At 45.1% G+C, this 9,653-nt stretch overlaps 1 long non-coding RNA gene across 1 annotated transcript; it reads left to right on the forward strand.

Moving 5' to 3' along the window:
* The first annotated feature begins 3,354 nt into the window (after positions 1-3,354).
* On the forward strand, positions 3,355-5,955 carry LOC138300642 (uncharacterized). The gene is made up of 2 exons (XR_011204979.1): positions 3,355-3,617; positions 4,102-5,955. It is a non-coding gene; the product is annotated as an uncharacterized lncRNA (long non-coding RNA).
* The last annotated feature ends 3,698 nt before the right edge of the window (positions 5,956-9,653 follow it).

Below are 9,653 nucleotides of genomic sequence, written 5' to 3' on the forward strand. Positions count from 1 at the left end.
ATCGAGTTCGCGCTATATGAAACGTTACATACTCATGTAAAGCGCTCCTGCAATTGAGTTTGAGCTATATGAAACTTCAAAAATAAAACACTTAAGTAAATAAAAAAAGAACCCCCCCACCAACTGATCCACTAAAATAAAACTCACCCACCCCTAAAAAAACAACCCTGCTTACCTTGACTGATCCATCTTCTTGCTCCTTCCTGCTTGCCTACCCATCCTCATAGCTAGACTGCTGCCTGAACAACGAATATGCAGCCTGCTTTAACCACACAAATTCATAGTTAAGACATACGCCTTGTTTAGCTTGCAGCCGTCTGGGATGCGTGGCTGTGCCAGCATAGTTTATGTAGTTTCTCTTGTGGATTGGGGTAGATTGGAGTGGGATAGCTTTGAGTGGAGTAGTGTAGATTGGGGTAGACTGGAGTGGGTTTGATTGGAGTGGGGTACACTGGATCACAGTGTGGTATATTCAAGTGGACTGTGGTAGGCTAGGGTAAATTGCGGTGGGTGGATTGGGTTAAATTGGGTTAGATAGGATTGGTGTGGAGCGGGGTACGTTGGAGGGTGGTCGATTGAGGTGGGGTGAGATAGATTGGGTCCAGTGGAGTGGACTAGATCGGAGTGAAGTAGATTGGAGTAAAGTTGAGTAAAGTGGATTGGGGCATATTGGAGTGGAGTGCACTGGGGTAGACCGGGGTGGACTGGGATAGATTTGGGGAGAATGGAGTGGAGTGGTTTAGAACGGGGTAGATTGAAGTGGAATGGGGTAAGTGGTGTGGAGCGGAGGGTTGTAGAGTAGAAGGCATAGAGTAAAGTAGCATAGAGGGGAGTGACATAGAGTCAGGTGTTGTACTGTGTCATAGAGCGTCTTTGATTGAAGGAGCATAGAATGGAGTGACCTTTGATGAAGTGGAGGGAAGTGTCGTAGAATGTATTGGCGTGGCGTAGAGTGGAAGGGCATAGAGGGGAGCAGGGTGTTGTAGAGTGGTGTAAGGTGGAGTGGCGTATTGAAGAGTATGCGTGGTGTGGTGGTGCTCTGTCATTACAGACAACACATTTTCAATTGAAATGATCATTACGTTTGCACTGACATACAGTTTTTCTGTGCACAAAGGATAACGGGTGTATTTGATGTTATTTGGTGGTTTTCAAATATTTCTTTCCACCACAATTCAGAATTACAAAAAAATATGGTTCATTTGTACTTTCCAAATTCTGAAGGTTTCTGAAACACCAGCACAGTTCATGTTTGCTGTGTCTTTGGAAAAAAACCATCCTGCACCCTGCCATCTCACATGGCTCCTCAGCAGCATTGTCACATACAGTCTCTCACTTTGAAGTCAGAGAAAGACAAGTAAACACCAAGCTCCCTCCAGGACGGGTGAGGGTCCCCTTATGACACCTACGTATGACACAAGCCACGCAGGGGTCACCCCTTCTAAGTGTATCAAAGCAACTTACTGTTACACACAGGTGTGATTTTCGTGAAGTGCCTCTTGTTTCTGTCATAGCCTCGCCCACACACACGGGTGTTGTCATAAACAGACTGAATGACTGATTAGCAACATTTACATAGCGTCCACTACCCTGAAGAGAGTCTTGGAGCTGCTCCCACCCACACCTTGCGTGTGCTTCCGGTCGGACCCCTCCACATGTACTCCCCCCCCCCAAAAAAAAAAACACTCGCGCTGCCCCAGCAGTCACCTGTAGCAGCAGGCAGGTGGGGCGGCAGGGGTTGGTCCTATTTCGTCTCCGAGCCCCCGCGCCCCTCCCTCCCGCGGCCTCACCTTTGTCCTGGACCCTGGGTCTGCTAGAAGGACTGTGATCTGACGCTGGGCTGGGGCCGGAGACTCTCAGCGGTTCCCACACTGTCGCCCATTCATCCCCTTCAGAGGATACAATAGAAGTGTGTCACACCAGAGGCCCCGGCTCCAGGGAATCTGACCCTCCCCTGGGGTAATCTGCAGCCGCCATCTGGGGAGCAGCCAGTGGCAGCGGGGAGGCCTCAGTGCGCGGGTCCTGTCAGGGCCGAGAACTGGGACAGTTAATTGTACTGGAGGGGCTGACACAACAATAGAACTCTCAATATATTTAAAACGGAAATGTCGAAACAGAATCCCATGCGTAAATCTTCAGATATTGTTGCGAAGCGACGCCGGGCGGAGACTGAACGTTTTAGGACCAAGTTAGACGTGGAGAAAGCATGACAAGCTGTTTACAGGTTCGGGTGACACCAGGGGTGCACGTGACGCTTGTAGTAAAAGAACCAGGGCTCGTGGAGTCGGGAACCGAAGATGAAGATCAACAACATATTTATCACAGTATCTTACAAACGTTGTAAGAGGCACCTGCCATGGACTGGACAAGGACCTGCTACATTACATCAGTGAAGAATACGCCACATCAGTGCTTTACCTGCCTGACTGAATCTAGTGCTGCAGCCAGTGTGGGCGCTTTCAGCACTGGACAGTTCCACGCAGGCGCTAGTGCAGTGCGGGTGTTACACACGTCATGGCTGACGCTTCTTTATTTTGCATTATTTTATATGCAGCAGGTTGAACTTTCCCGCCAGGATAGGGGCGAGTTAAGGAATTCACGACTGACAATAGCATTTCCTGACTTTTACTAATGACTTGGAAATAGTTTACAAACCAGGGAACCCTTCACTGTGAGTGCTCTTCGTACTGTATACTTTCGACAGAACTGAGTAAAAATGTACTTTCGCTAAAGTGATAAACATTAAGATGCCCAGTCTTGGGCCCCGCTCATTCATGCCTTTTCAAGACTTCTGCCACACCCACCGGTATTTAATGCTGTCACACCGATTAGCTTCTGGCAGATGCCTGGGTCATATCACTTTAATGGGGCAGCTCTTTCCCACACTCTGATCCTTTGTGTCCGGCCCCAGATGTCCCCCCTCCCTCCCTGTACCGTGCCACACTTCTATTGTCCCTGCTGCTCTCTGATTGGCTGCTGAGTGTGAGAACCTCTCTCCAGCCCCAGACCCACACATTACCCTGCAGGCGGAGGGGGATAAATAAGGCAGGAGGGCGCGAGCTCTTCAGATACAGATCACTGTGGGTTCACTGCAGAGACCCTGCTCTTCACCCAGACCGGGCAAGATGGCGCCTTCCAGCACCTTGAGGGCATATGAAGAGGTGCGCGAGGGGAGAGATATTTGAAAGGTAAGAATCTGAAATCTCTATGCATTCATATTTTTGGTACATAAACATAGTACGAACTTTAAAGAGCTATTCATACCTCATGGTGTACATTATTTTTACCATTACCTTCGTTCTGTATAAAATTATTTAGTTTAGCACTTGTATTATAAAATTATAAATATATTCTCTGCTGGTGACTTTTAACAAGTGTTAAACACGTTTACAACTTTCTTCAAATACAATAACGAATCCGTATTTTGTCTCTGCAGCTGAGGAAGCCAGTGGTGGAGAAGCTGAGGAGAGATCGCATCAACAGCAGCATTGAGCAGCTGAGGATGTTACTGCGGAGAGAGTTTGAGGAACAGGAACTTCCGCCCAAAGCAGAGAAAGCGGATATCCTGGAAATGGCCGTGAGATACCTGGCCCGGCGGCTGCAGACACCGGCACCAGGTGAGCGCTCGTGAAATGAATTTGCTGTTTTATGTGGTAAAGGGTGAAGTCTGGGTACGGGCAGGTGGGTGTGGCGAAAGTGGTGTGGGCCACGAGTGGGTGATGCAGTTTCTAGTTTCTGAAGGGTGAAAACCACAGTGGGTGCACTTTGCAGTTATGTGCTTGTCTGCGTGTGTGGGGTGGGGAGAGAGGTCGGCTGGGGTTAGTTCATCACTGTCCAGAGGTTTAACTATTGATAGTAGCATTGGGGTGTTACTCGGGGCTGGCGTATGACATTTAAATATCTCCATTATCGCCCAGTGCCATTTTACCTGAAGTAAACTCCTGTTTTAAAGACAAGAGAATCGTCTCTTCCTCTAAACCACCTGCAGCAACCAGAGGAAAACAAAACCATCTAGAGGGCTTTAATAGAGAGCATGATCTGTGTGTTCACTTCACGATGTGAAAATGTACAAGCATTAACCCCTCCTCTCTCTCCCTGCAGCCGTGGCCTCCAGTGAAGGTTACTCCAGGTGCCTCCAGGACTCTCTGCACTTCCTCTCCCTCCACGGAGCCCCCACAGAGACCCGGATGAAGCTGCTGCGGGCCCTCCATAGACCTGCGGCTGCAAGAGAGGCTGTGTGTCCTTCTCGGCCTCCGTCCTGTCCCAGCAGCACTAAAGAGCCCGCCCAGGACAGCCCCAGAGCCCTGTGGAGACCCTGGTAATGCGGGGACTGCGGCCTGGACTTTTCTTCGGACTTCTTTAGAGGCCTCGGTCCTCTCTGAGGGGAGAATATCCATTCTCGTGTCTGGAGCTGGCCCTGCTGTGCAGGGGGGAGTTTACTGCACTTCAAGGAGTGGAGTGAGGATCGAATGTATATCCTCATAGGATGGACAGTGAGTGATGTTATATCCTCACAGGATGGACAATGTGAATATTATATGCTCGCAGGAGGGGCAGTATTTCAATAGTACATCCATACAGGGTGAGCAGTGTGTGAGTGCTATACCCTCCTAAATGTACAGTGTGTGAATATTATACCCACACAGTGTGAGCAGTGTGACTATTACATCCGCATAGGGTGGGTGGTGTGTAAATATTATGTCCATGTTTGATGGACATTGTTTGAATGTTAAATCCACACTCTTGGTGGACAGTGAGAATACTATATATCCTCTTAAGATGGACAGTATATGAATATTATATCCCCACAGGATGGGCAGTGTAGCTATTACATCCTTATAGGATGGACAATGTGAAAATATTATATCCGTGTAGGATGGACAGTGTTTGTTAAATCCATACTCGGGATGGACACTGAAAGTTATATCTGTTTATGATAAATGTTGGCTGAACACAATTTAGATTACACAGTATGTAAATATTGTGTGAACATGAATTTGTTAAACATTGGCAGTATCTGTAATAATTTTTAATATATAACTTTGTTGAAGGGAATGAACTAAAGTCATTAATAAGACGTGCCTTCAATTTCGAAATATTTTTAACAGTTGTTTGCAAGGAACTCAGATTGTTTGATGTGACGACGGCTCCTCGCCTCTTTTGTATCAATTTTGATATGTAGTATTTCCTATAGGAAATTATCATAAAAGCGTACTGCCTTCTGTGTAGGCAAAGTATGCATCTGTGCTTTCAGAAATATCTGAATCGTCTCTGATAAGTGATGTATTTTAGACTTTTCTCACAAAATGCACATTAATTGCCTTTTAACTATCAATGTTGATATATCTGTATTTTCAATTGGAAATTCTTCAGGTAAATCCCCTGCCTTCTGTGAAGGTAAAGAGTGTTTCTGTTCTTTTGGAGATTTGTGGATTATCTCTGAAAAGCATATGTGACAATGTGCACATTAATTCTGTTTCCTCCAAAGTGTAAGGTTCATTGTTGGTGAAAGGAAAGGAGTAATAGTTATAATTACTGCTGAGTCTCCATTTTAGAATACGTCTTGGCGCTATTTGTGTAAATTACACAATATTGTGTTCTCTTTTATAAAGATGTTCAGTTTGGTGATCTCCCTGCCATAGATTTGTATCTCAGTGACTGAGAATGTTCTACTTCCGGGTCTTCTACGATATTTGTAGGGCTGCGATTATCAGTAGAAACTCATTCAGTTACAGAATGAAACCCAGGATTTAGCTCCTGTGATGAAGATATTCAGTGTATCAGATGTAAGAATGGCTTGTGAGTATCCTCTTGTCTGAGCTGTGACGTTTCGTGTGACATTGTGTATCTGTCACGTGATTCTACACTTTTCCTGCTTTATGAAGGGACTTCGGTCGAGATGTGAACTTGTTCAAATAAAAATGCAGAACTCAATAAAATGGAATGAAACATCAATTGTTGCTCCTTCTGTTTTTCTTTCGATGGCTGAACGTTGCTCTGAAGGAAGATGTTTCCATCGTAGACGACAAGGGCCGGGGCATTGTCAGCGTTTCTCTTACCACAGTTGGAAGGGAAACTGCTCATTGCAGCTGGGACAACAATTCACAGATGTTGTGCAGTTGTGAGATTTATGTCCCAATTATTAGTACAGGATTTACTTTAAAAACGTATCACTGGCGGTCAGATTACGATGGAGTAAACAGAACACTCTGTAGTAAATATTTCAAATCTGCACTACTGTGAGGCTCAAGGCTGCGTGAGACAGTGCACCTGACGGCCTGTGTAGCCAAGGGTGCTTCTAGGCACTAGAGTGAAATAGGGAGCCTTGCAACACTAACAGATTTCTACGACAACATGTGAACTATGGCTTCACTCTCTTCGTAGAGAGGGCGGCTTAGACGTGTAGATGTGCATTGAGCTAGAGTTCAAGTGTGTTTCACAAAGTATAGGAGGTTTCACACTCCTGATCCGTTCATGGTACTCGGAGCCCAACTTTCAAATTGCATTAAATTCAGGCACTGGAGGAGGAAGAGGGGCAGTGAGGTACACAGAGCTGCCAGAAGTGTCGGAGGCGCGTGACATATTGAGTACGATAAGTTTGTCATAGGCAGTGGTCCAGGCAATATAAAGGCCCGGCCGTGCAGGAATAATTGCAGAAAGCTGATATTTTTAAAACATAAATAATGGATGCTTTTTAAGAAGGTACTCGCATAAATCATAAACACTATAAAATGCGCAAAATCTTTGGAATCAGTTCACAAACTCACGTATTACACATTACACTTCATATGGTTACTCTGGTCCATTCATGGAACTTCACTGCACACTTTTTTGTCAGATGGAACCACCCTGACTGTGATCCATTCAAATGGAACATGAACTACTTTTTTTGCATGTGTGGTCACACTGCCCTTATGCATGAACCATACGGCTAGATGGTTCCAGCCAATCGGCTCTAGGCTTCCCAGCTTACACCGGCCACACTTTATTGTGTGGACCGCTAGGATTAGTGAGCGTAGCATCAGAGGCATAAGCTTTGGGGCTGTGCCCAAAGAATATCAAACCTAAAGCCCAACCCTGGCCCTCACTGAAGCAAAACATTCTTCTTTCAGACGTGAAGTTCCCCAAGCAACTATTTAATATGAAATACTCTCACTTCCATAGTTACACAACAACTGACCTGAGTTAACCACCAGCGACAAATCACACTACCAACTAACTATTCAGCACACAACTAATACATCTCACTAATAGAAGAGGCACTGGCAAACCCAATAGGTCCAGTGTTGGCTGTTAGCCTTTTGGATTTGCCAAACCAAAAGTATTTTTCAGTCTCAAAAGGCACATCTTGTCTTAATTCCTGGCACTTAAAGGGAACTACTTTAAGTTCGGAAATGCTCAGTGTGAAGGAGACCAATGCTGCCGCTCACAGTCAGGTTTGCCAGTGTCTGAATAGGGATGGCGCACTGCCATATGCTGTAGTTGGCAGAAGAAATATGCAATTGGCACAGCTGCAGACCATTGATGAAAAGGGATATGTATTTTACAAACATAATTTTGGGAAGCTCAAAAGGTATTGGTTGACGTCATACCTTTAGAAAAGGTTGGGATTGTGTGAAACCATCTTTTGGTGTTGTGGAGAAGTTGGGTTAGGATTGTCCAAGGGGCAAGGAGGAGATTACCTCCACACTAGGGTTCATTTATTTGTGAGTCCAACCACATCTCTTGCGCGTCTCTGCATTAATTCACACATGGGTTTGCCAGGGTTGCAGCTACGGCCCCCGCTTTGCCCCTCTTGACACTGGCACTGACTCTTCGACCCCCGGCCTGGCCTTAGAGGTGGCAAAATCAGTGCAAAAAACAAAGGAACACAAAGCTCATTCTTATGAATTGTCTGTTATGAATTCACTGTCCACTATCATACACTATTCTTAAACTATTTCTATCATAAAGAACATTTTTAAATGTATTCCCCCGCCTTCTTACCAACGGTTTTGACTGTACCTTATACTTTCAAGACTAGACTATTTGCAACGGTCTTTACCAGAACCTGCAAAAAAGAGTTTAGAATAAACTCCAGGTTCTGCAAAATTCAGCAGCACGGATCCCCCTGAATGTGCCCAGATCTCACTTTGCCACTCAAATGGTAAGTAGGCAACACTGGCTTCCCATCAAACAACCAAATGTTTTAAAGCTCTTTGTATTGCGTTTAAAGCACTGCATGGTAAGGGTTCAGAACACCTGAAAAACAGTTTTAACCGCTATGCATCCATCAGAACTCCGCGGTCCTCAATAAACAACCTAGTTGCCTCCTCCTTTGAATGCTCCTCGTGGGGGGCAGGAGTTTTGTTGGGTGTACTGCTGAGAATCGGAACAGCCTTCCGCCAGAATTAAAATCCATGCCTTCTCTTTTGACATTTAGGAAATCCCTAAAAACTTGGTTATTCATGAAATGGTGGCTACCTCCTTTCCTTGTGCACTTTCAGCGCCAAGACGCCCTCTGCATTCATGCCCTCTCATCATCATCATTATTAGTGTAATAAAAGGAATTGCTGCATGAGGCACAACAAGATCTTTCCTGGCAGCTGAGGTAGTTAAAGTGATTTTGAATGTATGATGTATGTGTGGTTACAGGTGAGAGTGTGTTTGTGAAAAGAGACAGTGTGAATCTGTGTGGGTGTGTGAATGTAGGTGACTGGTACTGAGTGAGAATGAGACTGAGTGCCAGTAAGGGAGCAAGAGTGGGTCAGAGTCAGTGCGAGCAAGTGTGACGGAAAGCGAGGGAGGCTGGATGAGTCAGAATGATTAAGGATGGATGTGAAGGAGTGCATAAGTGAGTGAGTGAGTTAGTGAGTGAGATTGAGAGTGAGTGCAAATGAGTAAATGCAACCATGAGTGAACAGAATGAGCCAATGTAAGTCAGTGGGAATAAGTTTGAGTGGGTGCATGTGAGTAAGTATGAGTCAGTGAAAGTAAGATGGAAGGTGAGTGTGAATAAATGAGTAAGGCGAATGAGAATAAGTTAGAGTAAGTGAGACTGAAGGGGTGGGAGAAAGAATGAATTTAAGGGAGTATGAGTGAGAATATATGAGTGAGCAAGAGTAAATATGGATGAGAGTGGTGTGAATGAGCGAGAGTGAGTAAGAATGAGTGCAAGAGAGTGAGACCAAGTGCAAATGAGCATGAATTAATGTGTATGAGTCGGTGAGAGAGTTGGAAAATGTAAGAGAACATGAAAAAGAATGCAATGGAATGCTTACAAATCTGCTGTTGGCCCTGGCATATTGAAAGTAAATCTTATTTTACAGAGGCACCTACGGCAAGATACTAGCTGTCATATAGAAGGCAATACTTAGCATTTATTCTTGGCATATGGAGTACACAGGAAAAATGCCGGGACTGGCATACTTAAAGATACTCTTGGCATAGGAGTCACCCATGGCAAAATGTTGGTAGCACATTTGAGGTCATTCTTGTCATAAGGGAAGGTAACCGTGGCTTGTGGGAGGTAACAACCAAGACAAAATGCTGGCCCTGAAATACCAGAGGTAATTTTTCACATAAAGGTCTCTAATAGTATAGGGATAGCTTTAATGGAAACTTTCTAGCACTGTTGTGATATTGTTGTAATTTTTGGCATAAAGGGTACCAAC

This window comes from Pleurodeles waltl, chromosome 6 (assembly GCF_031143425.1).
Source record: "Pleurodeles waltl isolate 20211129_DDA chromosome 6, aPleWal1.hap1.20221129, whole genome shotgun sequence".
Classification (NCBI taxonomy): Eukaryota; Metazoa; Chordata; class Amphibia; order Caudata; family Salamandridae; genus Pleurodeles; species Pleurodeles waltl.